Source organism: Rhinatrema bivittatum, chromosome 2, assembly GCF_901001135.1.
Source record: "Rhinatrema bivittatum chromosome 2, aRhiBiv1.1, whole genome shotgun sequence".
Lineage (NCBI taxonomy): Eukaryota > Metazoa > Chordata > Amphibia > Gymnophiona > Rhinatrematidae > Rhinatrema > Rhinatrema bivittatum.
In genome coordinates, this window is record NC_042616.1 from 411704151 (window position 1) to 411719215 (window position 15065).

The window sequence follows — 15065 nt, forward strand, 5'->3', positions numbered from 1 at the left end:
GGTGCAGCTGCAAAGGTTAAAAGTGTTCAACAGGCATGGACATTGTTTAAAAATACAATCCTAGAGGCGCAGTCCAGATGTATTCCACACATTAAGAAAGGTGGAAGGAAGGCAAAACGATTACCGTCATGGTTAAAAGGTGAGGTGGAAACGATTACCGTCATGGTTAAAAGGTGAGGTGAAAGAGGCTATTTTAGCCAAAAAACATCCTTCAAAAATTGAAAGAAGGATCCATCTGAAGAAAATAAGATAAAACATAAGCATTGTCAGGTTAAGTGTAAAACATTGATAAGACAGGTGAAGAGAGAATTTGAATTGAAATTGGCCATAGAGGCAAAAAATCATAATAAAAACTTAAAATATATCCGAAGCAAGAAACCTGTGAGGGAGTCAGTTGGACTATTAGATGACAGAGGGTTTAAAGGGGCTCTTAGGGAAGATAAGGCCATTTCAGAAAGACTAAATTAATTCTTTGCTTCTGTTTACTAATGAGGATGTTGGGGAGATGGTTTTCAGGGGTGATGAGTCAGATGAACTGAACGAAATCACTGTGAACCTGGAAGATGTAGTAGGCCAAATTGACAAACTAAAGAGTAGCAAATCACCTGGACCAGATGGTATGCATCATAGGGTACTGAAGGAAATCAAAAATGAAATTTCTGATCTATTAGTTAAAATTTGTAACCTATCATTAAAATCATCCATTGTACCTGAAGACTGGAGGGTAGCCAATGTAATCCCAATATTTAAAAAAGGCTCTGGGGCGATCCAGGTAACTATAGACCAATTAGTCTGACTTCAGTGCCGGGAAAAATAGTGGAAACTATTCTCAAGATCAAAATTGTAGAGCATATAGAAAGACATGGTTTAATGGAATACAGTCAACATGGATTTACCCAAGGGAAGTCTTGCCTAACAAATCTGCTTCATTTTTTTGAAGGGGTTAATAAACATGAGGATAAAGGTGAACTGGTAGATGTCATGTATTTGGATTTTCAGAAGGCATTTGACAAAGTCCCTCATGAGAGGCTTCGAAGAAAACTAAAAAGTCATGGGATAGGAGGCGATGTCCTTTTGTGGATTACAAACTGGTTAAAAGACAGGAAACAGAGAATAGGATTAAATGGTCAATTTTCTCAGTGGAAAAGGGTAAACAGTGGAGTGCCTCAGGGATCTGTACTTGGACCGGTGCTTTTCAATATATATATATAAATGATCTGGAAAGGAATACGACGAGTGAGGTTATCAAATTATTCAGAGTAGTTAAATCACAAGCGGATTGTGATACATTACAGGAGGACCATGCAAGACTGGAAGATTGGGCATCCAAATGGCAGATGAAATTTAATGTGGACAAGTGCAAGGTGTTGCATATAGGGAAAAATAATCCTTGCTGTAGATACACGATGTTAGGTTCCATATTAGGAGTTACCACCCAGGAAAAAGATCTAGGCATCGTAGTGGATAATACTTTAAAATTGTCGCTTCAGTGTGCTGCAGCAGTCAAAAAAGCAAACAGAATGTTAGGAATTATTAGGAAGGGAATGGTTAATAAAACGGAAAATGTCATAATGCCTCTATCGCTCCATGGTGAGACCGCACCTGGAATACTGTGTACAATTCTGGTCGCCGCATCACAAAAAAGATATAGTTGCGATGGAGACGGTACAGAGAAGTGCAACCAAAATGATAAAGGGGATGGAACAGCTCCCCTATGAGGAAAGGCTGAAGAGGTTAGGGCTGTTCAGCTTGGAGAAGAGATGGCTGAGGTGGGATATGATAAAGGTCTTTAAGATCATGAGAGGTCTTGAACAGGTAGATGTGAATCGGTTATTTACACTTTCGAATAATAGAAGGACTAGGGTGCATTCCATGAAGTTAGCAAGTAGCACATTTAAGACTAATTGGAGAAAATTCTTTTTCACTCAATGCACAATAAAGCTGTGGAATTTGTTGCCAGAGGATGTGGTTAGTGCATTTAGTGTAGCTGGGTTCAAAAAAGGTTTGGATAAGTTCTTGGAGAAGTCCATTAACGGCTATTAATCAAATTTACTTAGGGAATAGCCACTGCTATTAATTGCATCAGTGGCACGGGATCTTCTTAGTGTTTGGGTAATTGCCAAGTTCTTGTGGTCTGGTTTGGCCTCTGTTGGAAACAGGATGCTGGGCTGGTCTGACCCAGCATGGCAATTTCTTATGTTCTTATGTTCTTAATCACCTTTGTAATAGGTCTCCACGCTAGTCGTGTATTTCGTTGCCTCCTGGTGATTCCTCCGTGTTCCTGGTTCCAGTTCCCTTCAAGTTCCTGTTCCCGGTTTCCATTACGGATTGATCTTCTTCTGGACCTGACCTCTGCTTTGCCTGACTACGCTATGGATCATCTCCTTGTTCAGACCTCTGCTTCACCTGACCACACTATGGATCATCTCCTTGTTCAGACGTCTGCTTCGCCTGACCATGCTACGGATCATCTCCTTGTCCAGACCTCTGCTTTGCCTGACTATGCTACTGATCATCTCCTAGTCCAGACCTCTGCTTTCCTAGCCACGACATTGCTTCTCTCCTAGACTTGACTTCTGCCTTGCCTTGCCACCACTTTTTGATTGCCGCCTGCCCTGACTTCAGCCTGTTCTGCGATGCCTCTATAGTCTACATCCTGGACTTGGCCTTTCAGGCTTCGGCCTGTTCTTGCTCGGGCGCCCCCTGTCAGTCTTTGGTTCCTTTTGGCGCCCGGGTCTCCAGGACTTCGCCTTGTCCAGTACAGGCTCCGCTGTTCCTCATAGAAACATAGAAACATAGAAATAATGGCAGAAGAAGACCAATAGGCCCATCCAGTCTGCCCAGCAAGCTTTCATACTTATTTTCTCATACTTATCTGTTACTCCGACCGCTGAGTTCATGGCCCTTATTGGTAACTTTTTTTTATTCTAATTTCCTTCCACCCCCGCCATTGTTGCAGAGAGCAGTGTTGGAGCTGCATCAAAGTGAAGTATAAGGCTTAATGTTTGAGGGTAGTAACCATTGTATTGAGCAAGTTACCCCAATGATTGTAAACTCATACTGCTCAGATCAATGCCTTGTTAGATGTCTGGATATAAATCCTATTTCTTCATTCCCCCCTACTTTTGAAGCAATGAGCTGCACTGGATATGCTTTCCAAGTGAAATAACAGACTTAATTGGTTTGGGGTAGTAACTGCCACAACAAGCAAGCTACTCCCATGCTTATTTGTTTACCCAGACTGTACAATTCAGTCCTTGTTGGTTGTTGTCTGAATGTAAATCCTCTTATCTTCATTCCCCCCTGCTGCTGAAGCAGAGATCTATGCGGGATATGTATTGAAAGTGAAGTATCAGGCTTAATTGGTTTGGGGTAGTAACCACTGCATCAAATAGGCTACTCCCACACTTATTTGTTTACCCAGACTGTGCTACCTTGTTGGTTGTTGCCTGAATGCAAATCCTCTTTTCCACATTTCCACATTTCCTCTTGCCGTTGAAGCATAGAGCAAGGTTTGAGTCACATTAACCGTGTGAACGTTTATTGAATAAGCAGGTAGTAGCCGTCATTCCCGCATGCCACTCCCATACCTCTTCTCTTCATTCCCATCCTCCAGGCTTTATGGATCCACAGTGTTTATCCCACACCCCTTTGAAATCCTTCACAGTTTTGGTCTTCACCATTTCTTCCGGAAGGGCGTTCCAGGCATCCACCACCCTCTCCGTGAAAAAATCCTTCCTGACATTGGTTCTGAGTCTTCCTCCCTGGAGTTTTATATCATGACCCCTGGTTCTGCTGATTTTTTTCCAACGGAAAAAGTTTGTCATTGACTTTGGATCATTAAAACCTTTCAAGTATCTGAACGTCTGTATCATTTCACCCCTGCTTCTCCTTTCCTCCAGGGTATACATATTTAGATTCTTCAATCTCTCCTCATAAATCATTTGATGAAGACCATCCACCTTTTTGGTTGCCCTTCTCTGGACTGCCTCCATCTTGTCTCTGTCCCTTCGGAGATACAGTCTCCAGAACTGAGCACAGTACACCAGGTGAGGCCTCACCAAGGCCTCACCAAGGGGATAATTACTTCCCTTTTTACTCGATATTCCTCTCTCTATGCAGCCCAGCATTCTTCCGGCTTTAGCTATCGCCTCCGTTGCTGTCTGTGGGCTGACCTCTCCATCTTCGCTTCAACGTGTACAGACGGAGGCCCAACTAACTCCAGCTGGCCCGGTACCCAAAGGTTAAACCCACGGGGAACGAGGGCTGGTATTGGCGAAGCTCCAGCCGGCCTCCGTCAGTCAGCCCACTCCGCCTGCCGACGGTGGGGACCCGTAGGATCCCTTCTACAGATAGCGTCAACCCCACCTCAGCCAAGAGTCCACCTCCTGCGCAACAGTATGGCAATGGCCCTACTGATTATCAGAAGCAAAGAGAAAGGAAATAGACAGATTAAGGAAATGTTGGTCCCCGAGATAATAAAAGTGTCCCGGAGTACTTGTGCTATCCCTATAGTGCTGCCCCAAAGTCCAATGGGACTAAAACATTCTGTATTGATTTTCAAAGTGTCAATGCTGTATCTAAGTTTCATGCCTACTAGTACCCAATGCCTAGAGTGGATGAACTATTAGATCAACTGGGACAGACCCAGCTTATAACCACAAAAGGATCTGACAAAAGGATACTGGCAGATTTCCCTGACTAAAGGCTCCAGAAAGAAAACAACTTTTTCTACCCCTCAGGGTTTGTTCAATTTAGGGTTCTGTCATTTGGGGTTCATGGAGCAGCCCCAATAGTTGAAAGACTCATGGATCTAGTTTGAGAACCACCAGAATATGCTGCTGCTTACCTGGATGATGTGGTAACATTTACCCAAGACTGGACCTCATTCTTGGAGAAGGTAGGCACAATATTAATTTTTCAAAGCAGGGTTAAAGGTGAACCCTAGGAAATGTATAATAGCAGCTAAAGAAATCCAGGATATTGGGTACAGGATAGGAGAAGGGAGGACGCCAAAGAAAAGTGTCCTCACATAAATACAAAAAACAAATATGTACTGTACCTTGATGATCCCATTGGATATTATAGAAAATTCATACCCAGGTTTCTGAATTAGTGAAGCCTCTGACCGAGTGAACTAAGTGGACTGAGGCCTGTGAGAAGACCTTTAGAGACCTGAAAAAGGAGCCAGTGTTGCATGGGATGAATTTTAGAAAATATTTTATTTTGCAGATAGATGCATCAGAACTGGATGTGGGGACTGTATTATCACATAAGACTTAATGGGAAGAACATCCTATTCTCTATTGTGGACAATATAATAAAACATTTTTACCTGCTACTAGGAGGGGGGCACCCAGGCCCTTAAAGATACCCTCTGGGATGGACTGGCTGGAGAAGGTGCCCTCTGGCAAAGGCTGGAGCAGGAAAGGTAACGGCTGCCATCAGCTGCTGCGGGATGGCTGCCCTTTCTTCCTGCTATACAAAGTCAGTGAAAAGCACTGCTCATCAGCCACAGGGAAGGCCTTCCTCTGCTTCCAGCCATCCCTCCTGCCTCGGGAGGGGGAAGCAGAGCAAGTACCGCATTGCTGCTGTGGCTTTTCTTGTCAGACACGGCAATGAAAAGGAGGCCCTGCCGCTGCTCTTAGCAGCACAGTGCCAGCAGGGAGAGCAGAAAAAGTGGCAGGAAGCCTTGAGAATGCTCTCACCATGTTGGAGTGATGTCATAACTCAGAAACTCTTTAAAGGGATGGGGTCATGTGAGCACCATGGGGGAAGAAAAGAAAAAATATAAAGGGAAAACAAAGAAAAAATGTAAAAATAAATAAAATAAAAGTCAGAGGTACAAAGGCTCTGGACAAGCCCCTGCTGTGATAAGGCCCCCATTGCCCTGAATACACTGTGACAGGAAGAGGCTCTGGGTAAGCCCCTGCTGTGTATGAGAGTGTGCTTAGTTAAAGGGAAAACCTGGGAGGCAAGCCAGCGCAGCCCCTAGGGGAGAAACTATTTAAAATTAATTGAATGGGCCAGTTCAGTTATGAAGTGCCCAGGATTAGCCTCATCACATGTAGCAGAGTAGTTGAGCATGATTTTGAGACCAAAGAATGCCCCTGTGCCATGGCTACAGTTTATGTAGGAATCCATGCCAGGTTTTACCTGCGGAGCACATTCTACCTCCTGCAGCAAACGCAAAAGCATAAGGGCTGGCCTCATGACTTTTGTGCGTGAGATGCCCACTATAAGAACACCATGGGTATAAAGTATCCAGCCCTCTGAACCACCCTACAATTATTTTTTTATACACGTGATATGGAACAGCTGTAAAGGTGCAGGGATAAGGTACATGACAGCTTTTAAAACTGGCACTACCTAGCATAATGTCAGCGGAACAGGGATTTGGTCTCAGGAGATAGTTTTTTCATGTGGAAACTTGGGCAGAAAGAGAGGAGGGTCTGGGAGAAGGTAGAAGGGCTGTTCACCAGCTCTGCCATACTTCAGAAACATTTTGGTGGAACCAATCTGCACCACAAGGGGAACAGCCACAGGAACTGGTAACACCTGTGACTGAGGGGTTTGAAAGAAGAAAGAGAGGAAAAAAATTGAGTTTAATTCCAAGTGACTCCTGTGCCCAGTGTCAAGGTAAGGGGACAGGATAGTTAATTGTAAGAACTGATCAGGAACGTGGTTCTATTTTCCCTGTTTGAGGGAAGAGGGGAGGTTGTGAGGCAGAGTGAGTGCTGTTTCCCTAAGGTACCATTTAAGACAGGGTATTTTTGATTACCTGTTTATTTTCTATGTGGCCCTTATGCCACAAGAGTGTACAGAAGTTAACAGTGCTAACAGGTTTCATGATATAATGGAGGTTTTCCCCTGATGGGAGATCTGCAAAAAAAAAAAGGATGAACCATTTCCCTTATGCCACAAGAGTATATAGGGCGTTAACAGTTCTAACAGATTTTTCTTATAATCTGCAGAAACCAGGGTAAAGCATAAGAAAACACAGTGAGGCAGATTTTAAAAGCCCTACGCGCGTAAATCCAGCTGGATTTACGTGCGTAGGGGGGTTACGTGCGCCGCCGGGCCTATTTTCAAAAGGCCCGGCGGCGCATGTGAAGCCCCGGGATGTGTGTAAGTCCCGGGGCTTTACAAAAGGGGAGGTCTGGGGCCGGGGCGTGGGCGGGGTGGGGACAGAGGCCTCCGACATAGCGGCCATTGCCGCTGTGTTGGAGGATCGGGTTGATGTTGCGAGCAACGAGGTAAAACAAAATTTTTGGGGGGGTTAGCTTAGGGCTGGCGGGGGGGTGGGAGAGTTAGGTGAAGGGAAGAGAAGGTGGTGTGGGGGGGTAGGGAAGTTGTTATAAAATCGGGCGTACATTTGCACGCGCTGGGTAGAGCGCACAAATGTAGACCGTGATCGTACCTTTTAAAATCTGCCCCACTGAGTACAGAATATTGTTTGTATTTAACTTTAGCATCATGTGGTCAAAGAAGGTGTCATTTGTTAAGAGTCAAAAGGAAAGTAAGGTAGAATTAAAAGCAGAAACAAAGGGAAAGTCACTTATGGAGATTGCAGTAGCATGTGGAAAAACCAAGGTGGTCCTAATATCGTAGCAGATTTAGGGGCAGATTTTAAAAGCTCTACCCGCGTTAATGCAGTTGGATTTACGCACGTAGGGGGTTATGCACGCCGAGTCTATTTTGCATAGGCCCGGCGACACACGTAAGTCCCAGGACATGCGTATGTCCCGGGGCTTTGTGAAAGGGGCGGGGCGGGGGTGAGGCGGGGGTGGGACTGAAGCCTCCGGCACAGCGGCCATGCTGGGGGATCGCGCACTGGCACTCGGCCGGCACGCGCAACCTACACCTGCCCAGAGGCCGGCGCAACTACCAAAATAAAGGTTAGGGGGGTTTAGGTAGGGCTGGGGGGTGGGTTAGGTAGTGGAAAGGAGGGGAAGGTGGAGGGGGGTCGGAAGGAAAGTTTCCTCCAAGGCAGATCTGATTTCGGAGCGGCCTCGGAGGGAACAGGGAAAGCCATCGGGACTCCCCTAGGGCTCGGCGTGCGTAAGGTGTACAAGTAGATTTGTGCGCGACGGATTAAGAATAAGATTACTGAATCTATCAATGCCACAATTCTGAAACATAAGAATAAACAGAGCACAGCCTTAATGTGGCTGCTATTTGATATTACAAGAGCTTGGTCACAACATCTCAGTACTTTGATAGATAAACTGAAGCAAGAAAACTTTAATAGATTAATACAGAAAAGTAATCTGCCCAGTTGGCAGAAGATAGACAATAATATGGGGAACATGAGGCTGATTTAATTGAGAAGCTAAAAATTGCTAATACCCAGAATGAGGCTTTAAAGTCTGAAATTATCTATTTAAATACTTACTTGATAAAGATGAAGAGATAGAAAATCCTTTGGGAACACTATAAACACAAATTGCCCTCTGATTATGATAATAAAAGAGAAGGTGATATAGAAACCACTGGAGAAAGGGGAGAAAATAATCCAATAGGGAGTGGGAGTGAGGATGTAGTTGCTGTATGCATCCATAACAGGACTTTAACAGTCAGTAAAGTTTCATGGTATTTGCTTTTGATGTAAAAGAAAAATGCATACAGCCAAGAATTGTTATATCACCCAGATTTCATATTCAATGCCTACTTCTCTCTCTCAGCAGGCCGGAGGATTATTCCCAGACAGAAGATGAGGTTGGCTGACCCATTCCTTCTACTCTCTATGTGGAACACCCAATACTTACTTAAACAGTGGGGTGTCTGGCCTCAGCTGATAACCTGAATTCGTTTTGATCTTTGTGAAGCAAGGAAAAAAATGTCTCAAATACTTGTAAAAAAAAACAACCAATAATAAATTTGAGCGGACTGGGAGGGAACTGGGGAAGGACTAGTTCAAAATGAAATGTTTATTTAAAGTTTTTTTCATTCTCTCCGTGCACAGCACTACACGATGATTTTTTTAGGTTTTTTTCTTCTTTGAAATTAGCTTCATCTTTTACTTGTTTGGGAGGGTTTCTAGCATAGCAAATGTGTATTGCCTTTTGTAAGTGCTAACATCTAATTTAAAGTTTGCATTATAGTTAATTGTGCAGCTGTAGTATTTATTTTAGCAAAAAGGTTGTGTAGAAGCAGGGAGAGAAGACATGGCAAGTAATCTGTCTTGTTGCAAGCTGTTTTTATTTCCTTCCTGTGTAAATTAATCATAGTAGTTGTTTTGTAATTTAATTGTTTAGAAATAAAGATGTGTCTAGTTAGCTCAGTTGTTTATAGCCGCTCTTACCTTGTTAGGAGATTTTATTTAAAAGATTGAATTACCGTATTTTGCGGTCCATAAGACGCCCCTGACCATAAGACACACCTAGGATTTAGAGGAGGAAAATAAGAAAAATATTTCTGTCCCCATGACGGGCTCTGTACGGAGTTCCCCCTGGAACGAATGTAGCATCTCTTCCTCTCGCGAGCCGTCCCCCTCCTCCTCCTCCCAACTCAGCCCAATCAGTATGGTGGTGCAGGTCAAATGCATGAAACATCTAATATATCTAAACAAATGAGAAGGAAATAGCTTGTACTAACTTTGATGCCATGTACCGTTTTCTGCCGGCAGAGCTTCAGCTCCCTGCCGGTCTGCTGTTCCCGGGGTGCATCTTACTGCGAAGCTCGGCGTGGCACAGGTCAAACATCAGCTGTTTGAACTGCGTGCGCTATGGAGGCCCTTCCAGTTCAAACAGCTCCCTGCCGGTCTGCTGTTCCCGGGGTGCTGCGGGGTGCATCTTACTGCAAAGGTCGACGGCACCCTGGGCACAGCAGATCGGGAGGGAGCTGTTTGAACTGGAAGGGCCTCCATAGCGCACGCAGTTCAAACAGCTGATGTTTGACTTGTGCCATACTGATTGGGCTGAGTTGGGAGGAGGAGGAGGAGTGGAACGGCACGCGAGAGGGAGAGACACTACATTCGCTCCATAAGACACACAGACATTTTCCCCCCACTTTTGGGGGAAAAAAAGTGCTTCTTATGGAGTGAAAAATACGGTACCTTTTCTTTGTATGAGAGATTTTTTTTTACAGATTGATAAAGCTGAAGCCCGCTCTGACAAATAAATTGCAAAACCTGAAGGTTTATTTTTCCCAATTATTCTTTTGTATTTTTAAAAGATCTGTTTTAAAAATTATTAATTTTTTTAACTTTTTAAAGCCTTCTTTTTGAGCTCTAATGTTTGATAACTGTTTACTGTTTGTGATTCTCTATCATTATGGGGTAGATTTTTTAAAAATATGTGTGCGTCAATGTGCGTGCGCACACGCACATGTGTGCACAGTTTTATAAAATGCACGCACCGGTGCGCACATAAAATTGGGGGCAGTGCATGCAAGGGGGGGGTGGGGGTCGATTTTGGCAACATTTGCACGATGACGCATCAGGGCCTTCCCCAGTTCCCTCCCAGTCCACTCCAATTTATTATTGGATTTTCTTACAAGTATTTGAGACATTTTTTTCCTTCTTCTTTTCCTCCTTTCACCTTTTGGGGTTTACATTATGTGTCATAGTCTTCCATGTAGAGTCTAAATGGATGAATGTCTACCTAGGTAGCTTGTGTGTGAATATTGGGATTGAACATTATATAGCTGTTTCTTTCAGCTATGACAAATTAATACTGGACTCCATATTAATAGTGTACATAGGGATTATTACGTACAAGAAGTTATTGGTGTTTATCCTACTGTTTCTTTATTACTTAATTAGGAATTTTGTTCATCTTATATCAGGTAGGAATCTATAAACACAAACATCTGAGTTAGTGATGGGAGTGCAAAATCTGTGCTTGAAAGTCAGCTTCATGAGTGCAGTACTGATGCCTTGTAAAGAGGACTGAACATATAATTTGTCACTGACAATACAACTTGGTGGAGGGCAACATCACCCTTTTGCACCAGAGTGACCTCTTCAATCCTTCACTTTATGGACTGAAGTGCTCAAAATTTATGCATAAACTCTATCTTCAAGTTTTCTCACTTACATATTGCTTCTATTTGTTTAATGAAGCAATATATATCTATTTGAAATGTATTAACTGATTATCATGATGAAATATTTCTATTATGCACATACGGGCGGATTTTAAAAGCCCTGCTCGCGTAAATCCGCCCGGATTTACGCAAGCAGGGCCCTCACGCGCCGGCGCACCTATTTTGCATAGGCCGCCGGCACGCGCAGAGCCCCGGGACGCGTGTAAGTCCCGAGGTTTTTTGAAGGGGGCGTGTCGAGGGCGTGCCGGGGGCGGGGCCGAATGACGTGGCGTTTAGGGGGCGGGACGCGGCGTTTCGGGGGCAGGACCGGGGGCATGGTGCCAGCCCGGGGGCGTGGTCCAGGCCTCCGGACCAGCCCCCGGGTCGGATGACGGCGCGCCAGCAGATTGGTCCGGGGGCTGCTAGCAGGCATAAATCTAGGGACAAAGGTAAGGGGGGGTTAGATAGGGCCGGGGGGGTGGGTTAGGTAGGGGAAGGGAAGGGAAGGTGAGGGGAAGGTGAAAGGAAGTTCCCTCCGAGGCCGCTCAGATTTCGGAGCGGCCTCAGAGGGAACGGGGGCAGGCTGCGCGGCTCGGCGCGCTCAGGCTGCCTAAAATTTGCAGCCTTGCGTGCGCCGATCCAGGATTTTATAAGATACGCGCGGCTATGCGCGTATCTTATAAAATCCAGCGTACTTTTGTTTGCGCCTGCTGCGCAAACAAAAGTGCGCGATCGTGCTTTTTTTAAAAATCTACCCCATAGCTAATACCTCATTACATTCTTATTTGCAGATGCTGTTATTTTGATTCTCACATAGGTGATAAAGTCTGAATGAATGCAGTTTTATTGGTCCATAGTTGCTACTCTTTGAGTTCATGGTTCAACAGAACATGCTACCTGCCTGTAATTCTGACATCCAGAACATATTTTTTGTAGATAGAAATAAAATAGATTTTTTTAAAACGCACAATACAGAGGTTTTTTTTACTCCTTGCATCACTGGTAGGTGGGGGAGATAGGTGATACACCTGAGTTTAATTGTTCCAGATACATAAGAAATGATGATAAGCAGGCTTTAAACTGCCAATGGGAGATGCTGACAAGCGAGACCTAAGAATAACTGCAAATATGGAGCTTTTGTTAAGCAGGCCTTGCTGAGAAAATTGGGCCTGACATTGAACATTGAACATTGAGCCAGGTCTCCTCTGAAGTCAGATGGGGCAACCATATGTACAGCTTCCAGCATGAAGATTGTAACGGATGGCAGAAGATACTGAGACCTGCTGCAGAGACTCCTGGCAGCCTGGCGTCATGCCTTGCTAAGGATTTAAAATTGGACAGACATTTGGATCAACTAAACTCCAGGTGACATTAAGCTTAGCTGGGACTTAGGCATTCTTGATAAGGACCATATGAGCAATGGCACAGAGAGAGGAATGAATTTAGCTTTTCTAGTACAGATGGTAGTAGCACCCAGTCTTTTATTTTTCCACTTTTTTCAGCGCTTCAAAGTGGATTACATTCAGGTACTGAATATATTTCCCTATCCCCAGAGGGCTTACAATCTAAGTTTTTGTACCTGAGGCAATGGAGGGTAAAGTGACTTGTCCAAGTTCACAAGGAGTGGCAGCAGGTCTCAAATGCTGGTCTCTTAGGTCGCAGCCTACTGCTCTAACCAGTAAGCTACTCCTAAGGGAACCAACATTAACTGCATTTATATATCCAACAAGTAATAGATATTGCTCTGATTAGTGCTGACACCAATACAACCATAGATTGGGAAACTTTTCATCCAAGCTTATAATGTAATGGAATTGTTTCTGACTATTCTAGCTGAGGATATATTTAGAGGTTAGGCTGTATGGCTTCAGAATTCTCACCCAGACATAGACTAATTTGAAGGCCACAGGCCAACATCTGAGTGAATTCATATTTACTGTTTTGAGCTGTGAAATATTTACAGACAGGAATCTGAAATATGTAGAGCCAATAGTTCATAGTGAGAAACTAAAGCCTGAGAGAGTGAAGACCACACAGCTACACCTGAATTTGTTAAAAACAAAGAGGGAGGGAATACTGCTGCTCTTCCAAGCATTTAGTGTAAAAGGAAAAATAATAGCTAGAGAGAGAGAGAGACAGCATGCTTCTGGATGTGATAGCACAGACTGATTTTTTAGAAACATGTAAGCTATATATATATGCAGCAATTGTTATCTGCAACCAATTCTTCTTTTTGATCTGATTTTATTTGTTCTATCCTCTTATTGTTCAAATAAACTTACTTTCCTAAATACTTGGAACCATGATGTACCAATGGAGGAGGAATACCCTAGTGGTTAGAGCAGCAGGCTACGAACCACGAAACCAGTGTTTGAGTCCCGCTATTGCTCTTTGTGACCTTGGGCAAGTCACTTTACTCTCCATTGCCTCAAGCACAAAACCTAGATTGTAAGACCTCTGAGAATAAAGAAATCCCTCCAGTACCTGAATATAAACTGATGTGATATCTCAGATTGAATGTCAGTTGTATAAATAAAGTCAAACTTTGTGTGGGGAATAAGCTCCTTGGTTCAGGCCCTCAGGTATAATTCCAATAATTGTGTGTACATTGGGTAAACCCCCAAGACAGTCCTGTGTGCATACAGATGACAAGCCCCTCAGGTAACTCCCAGTGAGAATAGCCCTCTGGGAAGAATGCCAGTGTGCACGCTCTGAACCAGAACACCACTCTCTGATTTAACCTGTGTGCTAGGAATCCCTACCCCTCCTTGGCTTGGGACTCCACCCCAAGAACCCTCCCATTTCTCCATCTATCAATCACCAGAAATAGGCTCTACCCTTGGGAACTGTAATTTCAAGCAGTGTCTATTTTTTACCTCCCACAAGGAACGTACACTCCATCACATTAATTCGACCTTTTATTAGTGTTGCTAGACCTTACTTATACACCTCCCCCCATTCCTGGGACTGGAAGTCTGCATTTTGTTGCCTTTTCCCTGCCCTATGGAGAACTATAAAGTCATAAGACTATAGCACCAAATACCGTCTAGCTAATCTTGCATGAGTCCCTTTTGTAGTATTCAGCCATTTCAATGAGCATGGTCTGTTATTAATACAGATTTTCTTCCTGTAATGTAATACCTCAAGGACCCTACTGTCCATTTGATGGCCAGACATTGTTTCTCAGTAACAGCATAACTCCCCTCTCTGGGAAACAATTTCCTACTGACATCATATAAACAGCAACTCCCTACAGCAGAGACCTTTCCTGCTTCCATGGCCAAGGGTGGTGGGGTGTTAGGTGTTTCCATATTGCAAGGTCTCTAGTTGGAACCTCACAGAGTGTTACTGTTTGATGCCCTCTTCCCAGCCTGGTCTATTGTGAAGAATAAGGGTTCCAGAACCCACCCAGCAAAGTCTCCTAAGGGTTTGGAGGAAATGCAGGGATAAATGTAAGAAGAACATCCTGAGTGAGTTAGTCTGAAATAAATAATTCATGAAGTAAAAGGTTTAAAAGACTTAAGGACATAAGAACATGCCATACTGGGTCAGACCAAGGGTCCATCAAGCCCAGCATCCTGTTTCCAACAGTGGCCAATCCAGGGCATAAGAACCTGGCAAGTACCCAAAAACTAAGTCCCTGGATTGGCCACTGTTGGAAACAGGATGCTGGGCTTGATGGACCCTTGGTCTGGACATCACAATCTGCTTGTGATTTAACTACTCTGAACAATTTTGTATCATCTGCAAATTTGATTATCTCACTTGTCGCATTTCTTTCCAGATCATTTATAAATATATTGAAAAGTAAGGGTCCCAATACAGATCCCTGAGGCACTCCACTGCCCACTCCCTTCCACTGAGAAGATTTTCCATTTAATCCTACTCTCTGTTTCCTGTCTTTTAGCCAGTTTGCAATCCACGAAAGCACATTGCCACCTATCCCATGACTTTTTACTTTTCCTAGAAGCCTCTCATGAGGAACTTTGTCAAACGCTTTCTAAAAATCCAAGTACAATACATCTACAGATTCACCT